The following is an 8,307-nucleotide window of genomic DNA, read 5'->3' on the forward strand; positions in this document are numbered from 1 at the left end:
GCTGAACATTGCCAACATTGCAGTTGGCCAAAAAGGGTGTATGCGTCTTTTTCTGTATATATTCAAGAAAAGGGCATACACTTTTTTAGCCAACCAAACAGGTGGGCACTGGAAATCAATACTACAAAACATATCACTTTGCATCAGTCAGAAGAGCCGTCCTCATAAAGTGTAAACACCAGAAATGCAGGACAGGGCAAGGAGAAAAGGGAGCCCTGTGAGTCTTATAGTGGAAATGTATATTGCCAATGGTCACTCTGGATAAGTCTATTGTGTTTACTAAAGCATCTAAAAAATGAGCTACCGAGCACAGGGCACTTGCACTCATGGACGTATATCTTGGGAAAAACAAAAATCGAGAGGACACAGGCACCCCAATGTTTACCACCTCTCTGTTTAAAAGATCCTCGACTAGGATATAACTTAAATGTATCTGCCGAGAAAAAACGGACAGAGATGTGGTGCTTATGTAGAGTGGAATATTACTCAGCCTGGAAATCAATGAAATACGGCCAGTTATAACAACTCCAGAGGAGTTACGTGTGATCATTCGAAGTCACATAATTCAAAAAGAAAAAGACATAAGATATCACTAATACATGGAATGTTAACATGGCTACATATGAACTGAATTACAAAAGAGAAGAGGGTTTCAAATTAAGAAAACCAACTTATGCTTCCTTAAGGGGAAAGGTGAGTTGGGGTGCTGCATAAAACCAGAGATTGAAATTAGCAAAGATACCATTCCATAAGCCAAATATGTAATAGTCAAGACCTACTCCTTGCTCAACGAAATGGACTCAACACGCCATATTCAATGCCTAAGAATATACCGGATTAGTAAGAATCTTAAAACCCATGGACTTATATGTCTCCGTAAGAGAATCAAGCGCGTGTACAGCGGCATAAACGAAGCAGTGAAAATCCGATAAATCCCATTATTAAAATAAATTTCAAAAACAAAACACAATGACAGTGAAATAGGTAGCAATTCTTAAATAATTCACTCAGGGCATGTGATGCAACCTGGATTTACCACATCTACACCCAGAGCTGGTTGAGACATAAGGCTGGACACTTCAGGCTGATAGCATTGGTGAGTTTCGGTGAACAAATGCAGATCCTTTGAAGTCATACTGCATGGTACCCATTCCAAGGGTCCCAACTCTCCAGGTTCAAGGGATTCTTTCTTCAGCTAAAACATGCGTGGGAAACGCCGAGTATGGTCCACCATGTGATTAGGAAACGATTTAAAATGCATCTCAGTTTTCGTATCCTGGTCCTCGGGTTCAGCATTCCAGACGGTTTACTAACACTCTCCCCGCTTGGAGAGTCAGTGCCTTTAACCTCCTCTTTGGCACAGCTTGCAATTTCTGCGCAAGATGAACAGGAATAGGGAGAACCAATGAGATACTAGCTATAGGTGTCTGCACGGGCAAATGTAAGGCTCATTTCCCACCAGGAAGAGGAATTAACCAAAGGCTCAGCGTGCCCTGCTGGAAACAGATTAGGGCCTGAAGCAATCCTGCGGTTTTGTGCCCAGCTCACAAGAAAACGAGTTGAAGCAAGGAGCTCAGGGGCACTGTAATTCACAAACCTGCAGAGTTATAAATGACAGCTATCCTCCAAAAATATATTGAAGTAAGCCTGCGAAGGGGACTTGAAAGCGGGGCAGAATTTCAGGAAAACGATTGCAGGGGGTAGACTGGAATTGCCCAGAAAGCATAGGAAAAGAGGCAGAACGTCGACAATGGTGCACTTGGCCAAAAAGTGCGTATGCGTTTTTTCCTGAATATGTTCAGGAAAGAATGCATACGCACTTTTTGGCCAACGAAGCAAGCCTGTAAAGGAAATCTGCACTACAATGAAGTCTCACTGCTCCCCTGGCAAAAGGGCCATCTGAAAATAGTGGAAAATCCAGAAAGGTATGGCAGGATATGGAGAACAGTGAGCCTTGTTATGCCGATTGGCAGGATGTAAATTGCAACAGCCACCCTGGAGAAGTGTATGGTGTTTCCTGAAACACGTAAGAAACAAAGCAACACAGCCTATGGCACTTGCACTTATGGTCCTATAGCTTAGGGAAATTAAAATCAAAAACAGAGAGCCTCCCCAATGTTTGGGACGGCTGTGTTCACAGGAAGCTCGTCTACAGTACCAGGTAAATATCCCAGAAAGCAAAAAATGGATAAAGAAGTTGTGGCACGTACGTGCAATGCAATATCACTCAGTAATGAAATCTGTGTCATCAGGCCCGTAGCGGCATAGTGAGTGGATGCAGGTACGGTGATTCTACGTGAACTACGTCACACAGAAAAAGAAACATCATAAGATATCACTAATACACGGAATGTAAACTTGACTACACATGAACTGAATTACAAAACAGAACAGGGTCTCAAATTTAGAAAACCAACTAGTGCTTGCTTATGGGGAAAGGTGCGTTGGGGTGCTGCATAAAACCAGAGACTGAAATTAGCACAGATAACATTCCATAAGCCAAATATGTAATAGACAAGACCTACTCCTTGCTCAACGAAATGGACTCAACACCACATATTCAACGCCTAGGAATATACCTGACTAGGAAGAATCTTAAAACCCATGGATTTATATGTCTCCGTAAGAGAATCAAGCGTGTGTACAGCGGCATAAACGCAGCAGTGAAAATCCGATAAATCCCATTATCAAAATAAATTTCAAAAACAAAACACAAAGACAGTGAAATAGAGAGCAATTCTTAAATAATTCACTCAGGGCATGTGATGCAACCGGGATTTACCACAACTACACCCAGAGCTGGTTGAGACATAAGGCTGGACACTTCAGGCTGATAGCATTGGTGAGTTTCGGTGAGCAAATGCAGACCCTTTGAAGTCATACTGCATGGTACCCATTCCATGGGTCCCAACTCTCCAGGTTCAAGGGATTCTTCCTCCAGCTAAAACATGCATGGGAAACCCAGAGTATCGTCCACCGTGTGATTGGGAAACGATTTAAAATGCATCTCAGTTTTCGTATCCTGGTCCTCGGGTTCACCATTCCAGACGCTTTACTAACACTCTCCCCGCTTGGAGAGTCAGTGCCTTTAACCTCCTATTTGGCACAGCTTGCAATTTCTGTGCAAGATGAACAGGAATAGGGAGAACCAATGAGAGACTAGCTGTAGGTTTCTGCACGGGCAAATGTAACGCCCATTTCCCACCAGGAAGAGGAATTAACCAAAGGCTCAGCGTGCCCTGCGGGAAACAGATTAGGGCCTGAAGGAATCCTGCGGTTTTGTGCCCAGCTCACAAGAAAGCGAGTGGAAGAAAGGAGCTCAGGGGCACTGTAATTCACAAACCTGCAGAGTTATAAATGACAGCTATCCTACAAAAATATATTGAAGTAAGCCTGCGAAGGGGACTTGAAAGCGGGGCAGAGTTTCAGGAAAAACATTGCAGGGGGTAGACTGGAATTGCCCTGAAAGCATAGGAAAAGAGGCAGAACTTCGACAATGATGCACTTGGCCATAAAGGGCGTATGCGTTTTTTCCTGAATATATTCAGGAAAAAACGCATACGCTCTTTTTGGCCAACCAAGCAAGCCTGTAAAGGAAATCTGCACTACAATGAAGTCTCACTGCCCCCCGGGCAAAAGGGCCATCTGAAAAAAGTGTAAAATCCAGAAAGGTAGGACAGGATATGGAGAACAGGGAGCCTTGTTATGCTGATTGGCAGGATGTAAATTGTGAACAGCCACCCTGGAGAAGTGTATAGTGTTTCCTGAAACAAGTAAGAAATAAAGCAACACAGCCTATGGCAATTGCAATTATGGTCCTATTGCTTAGGGAAATTAAAATCAAAAACAGAGAGCCACCCCAAAGTTTGGGACGGCTGTGTTCACAAGAAGCTCGTCTACAGTACCAGGTAAATATCCCAGAAAACAAAAAATGGATAAAGAAGTTGTGGCACGTACGTGCAATGCAATATCACGCAGCAATGAAATCTGTGTCATCAGGCCCATAGCGGCATAGTGAGTGGATGCAGGTACGGTGATTCTACGTGAACTACGTCACACAGAAAAAGAAACATCATAAGATATCACTAATACACGGAATGTAAACTTGACTACACATGAACTGAATTACAAAACAGAACAGGGTCTCAAATTTAGAAAACCAACTAGTGCTTGCTTATGGGGAAAGGTGCCTTGGGGTGCTGCATAAAACCAGAGACTGAAATTAGCACAGATAACATTCCATAAGCCAAATATGTAATAGACAAGACCTACTCCTTGCTCAACGAAATGGACTCAACACCACATATTCAACGCCTAGGAATATACCTGACTAGGAATAATCTTAAAACCCATGGATATATATGTCTCCGTAAGAGAATCAAGCGTGTGTACAGCGGCCAAAACGCAGCAGTGAAAATCCGATAACTACCATTATCAAAATAAATTTCGAAAACAAAACACAAAGACAGTGAAATAGAGAGCAATTCTTAAATAATTCACTCAGGGCATGTGATGCAACCGGGATTGGCCACATCTACACCCAGAGCTGGTTCAGACATAAGGCTGGACACTTCAGGCTGATAGCATTGGTGAGTTTCGGTGAGCAAATGCAGACCCTTTGAAGTCATACTGCATGGTAACCATTCCATGGGTCCCAACTCTCCAGGTTCAAGGCATTCTTCCTCCAGCTAAAACATGCATGGGAAACCCAGAGTATCGTCCACCGTGTGATTGGGAAACGATTTAAAATGGATCTCAGTTTTCGTATCCTGGTCCTCGGATTCACCATTCCAGATGCTTTACTAACACTCTCCCCGCTTGGAGAGTCAGTGCCTTTAACCTCCTGTTTGGCACAGTTTGCAATTTCTGTGCAAGATGAACAGGAATAGGGAGAACCAATGAGAGACTAGCTGTAGGTGTCTGCACGGGGAAATGTAACACTCATTGCCCACCAGGAAGAGGAATTAAACAAATGCTCAGTGTGCCCTGCTGGAAACAGATTAAGGCCTGAAGCAATCCTGCGGTTTTGTGCCCAGCTCACAAGAAAGCGAGTTGAAGAAAGGAGGTCAGGGACACTGTAATTCACAAACCTGCAGAGTTATAAATGACAGCTATCTTCCAAAAGTATATTGAAGTAAGCCTGCGAAGGGGACTTGAAAGCGGGGCAGAATTTCAGGAAAACGATAGCCGCGGGTAGACTGGAATTGCTCTGAAAGCATAGGAAAAGAGGCAGAACGTCGACAATGATGCACTTGGCCAAAAATGGCGTATGCGTTTTTTCCTGAATATATTCAGGAAAAAACGCATACGCCCTTTTTGGCCAACCAAGCAAGCCTGTAAAGGAAATCAGATTACAATGAAATCTCACTGCCCTCCCGGGCAAAAGGGCCATCTGAAAAAAGTGTAAAATCCAGAAAGGTAGGACAGGATATGGAGAACAGGGAGCCTTGTTATACTGATTGGCAGGATGTAAATTGTGAACAGCCACCCAGGAGAAGTGTATGGTGTTTCCTGAAACACGTAAGAAATAAAGCAACACAGCCTATGGCAATTGCAATTATGGTAGTATTGCTTAGGGGAATTAAAATCAAAAACAGAGAGCCACCCCAAAGTTTGGGACGGCTGTGTTCCCAAGAAGCTCGTCTACAGTACCAGGTAAATATCCCAGAAAGCAAAAAATGGATAAAGAAGTTGTGGCAAGTACGTGCAATGCAATATCACTCAGCAATGAAATCTGTGTCATCAGGCCCGCAGCGGCATAGTGAGTGGATGCAGGTACGGTGATTCTACGTGAAATACGTCACACAGAAAAAGAAACATCATAAGATATCACTCATACACGGAATGTAAACTTGACTACACATGAACTGAATTACAAAACAGAACAGGGTCTCAAATTTAGAAAACCAACTAGGGCTTGCTTATGGGGAAAGGTGCCTTGGGGTGCTGCATAAAACCAGAGACTAAAATTAGCACAGATAACATTCCATAAGCCAAATATGTAATAGACAAGACCTACTCCTTGCTCAACGAAATGGACTCAACACCACATATTCAACGCCTAGGAATATACCTGACTAGGAAGAATCTTAAAATCCATGGATTTATATGTCTCCGTAAGAGAATCAAGCGTGTGTACAGCGGCATAAACGCAGCAGTGAAAATCCGATAAATCCCATTATCAAAATAAATTTCAAAAATAAAACACAAAGACAGTGAAATAGAGAGCAATTCTTAAATAATTCACTCAGGGCATGTGATGCAACCGGGATTGACCACATCTACACCCAGAGCTGGTTGAGACATAAGGCTGGACACTTCAGGCTGATAGCATTGGTGAGTTTCGGTGAGCAAATGCAGACCCTTTGAAGTCATACTGCATGGTACCCATTCCATGGGTCCCAACTCTCCAGGTTTAAGGGATTCTTTGTCCAGCTAAAACATGCATGGGAAACCCAGAGTATCGTCTACCGTGTGATTGGGAAACGATTTAAAATGCATCTCAGTTTTTGTATCCTGGTCCTCGGGTTCACCATTCCAGATGCTTTACTAACACTCTCCCCGCTTGGAGAGTCAGTGCCTTTAACCTTCTCTTTGGCACATCTTGCAATTTCTGTGCAAGATGAACAGGAATAGGGAGAACCAATGAGAGACTAGCTGTAGGTGTCGGCACGGGCAAATGTAACGCTCATTGCCCACCAGGAAGAGGAATTAAACAAAGGCTCAGTGTGCCCTGCCGGAAACAGATTAGGGCCTGAAGCAATCCTGCGGTTTTGTGCCCAGCTCACAAGAAAGCGAGTTGAAGAAAGGAGCTCAGGGGCACTGTAATTCACAAACCTGCAGAGTTATAAATGACAGCTATCTTCCAAAAGTATATTGAAGTAAGCCTGCGAAGGGGACTTGAAAGCGGGGCAGAATTTCAGGAAAACGATTGCAGGGGGTAGACTGGAATTGCCCTGAAAGCATAGGAAAAGAGGCACAACGTCGACAATGATGCACTTGGCCAAAAAGGGCGTATGCGTTTTTTCCTGAATATATTCAGGAAAAAACGCATAGGATCTTTTTGGCCAACCAAGCAAGCCTGTACAAGAAATCTGCACTACAATGAAATCTCACTGCCCCTGGGCAAAAGGGCCATCTGAAAAAAGTGTAAAATCCAGAAAGTTAGGACAGGATATGGAGAACAGGGAGCCTTGTTATGCTGATTGGCAGGATGTAAATTGCCATCAGCCACCCAGGAGAAGTGTATGGTGTTTCCTGAAACACGTAAGAAACAAAGCAACACAGCCTATGGCACTTCCACTTATGGTCCTATACCTTACGGAAAATAAAATGAAAAACAGACAGCCAGCCCAATATTTGGGACGGCTGTGTTCACAAGAAGCTCGTCTACAGTATCAGGTAAATATCCCAGAAAGCAAAAAATGCATAAAGAAGTTGTGGCACGTACGTGCAATGCAATATCACTCAGCAATGAAATTTGTGTCATCAGGTCCGTAGCGTCATAGTAAGTGGATGCAGGTACGGTGATTCTACGTGAACTACGTCACATAAAAAAAGAAACATCATAAGATATCACTAATACACGGAATGTAAACTTGACTACACATGAACTGAATTACAAATCAGAACAGGGTCTCAAATAAAGAAAACCAACTAGTGCTTGCTTATGGGGAAAGGTGCGTTGGGGTGCTGCATAAAACCAGAGACTGAAATTAGCACAGATAACATTCCATAAGCCAAATATGTAATAGACAAGACCTACTCTGTTGCTCAACGAAATGGACTCAACACCACATATTCAACGCCTAAGAATATACCTGACTAGGAAGAATCTTAAAAACCATGGATATATATGTCTCCGTAAGAGAATCAAGCGTGTGTACAGTGGCCGAAACGCAGCAGTGAAAATCCGATAAATCCCATTATCAAAATAAATTTCGAAAACAAAACACAAAGACAGTGAAATAGAGAGCAATTCTTAAATAATTCACTCAGGGCATGTGATGCAACCGGGATTGACCACATCTACAACCAGAGCTGGTTGAGACATAAGGCTGGACGCTTCAGGCTGATAGCATTGGTGAGTTTCGGTGAGCAAATGCAGACCCTTTGAAGTCATATGGCATGGTACCCATTCCATGGGTCCCATCTCTCCAGGTTCAAGGCATTCTTCCTCCAGCTAAAACATGCATGGGAAACCCACAGTATCGTCCACCGTGTGATAGGGAAACGATGTAAAATGCATCTCAGTTTTCGTATCCTTGTCCTCGGGTTCACCATTCCAGATGCTTTACTAACACTCTC

This window comes from Phocoena phocoena, chromosome 4 (assembly GCF_963924675.1).
Source record: "Phocoena phocoena chromosome 4, mPhoPho1.1, whole genome shotgun sequence".
NCBI classification, from domain to species: domain Eukaryota; kingdom Metazoa; phylum Chordata; class Mammalia; order Artiodactyla; family Phocoenidae; genus Phocoena; species Phocoena phocoena.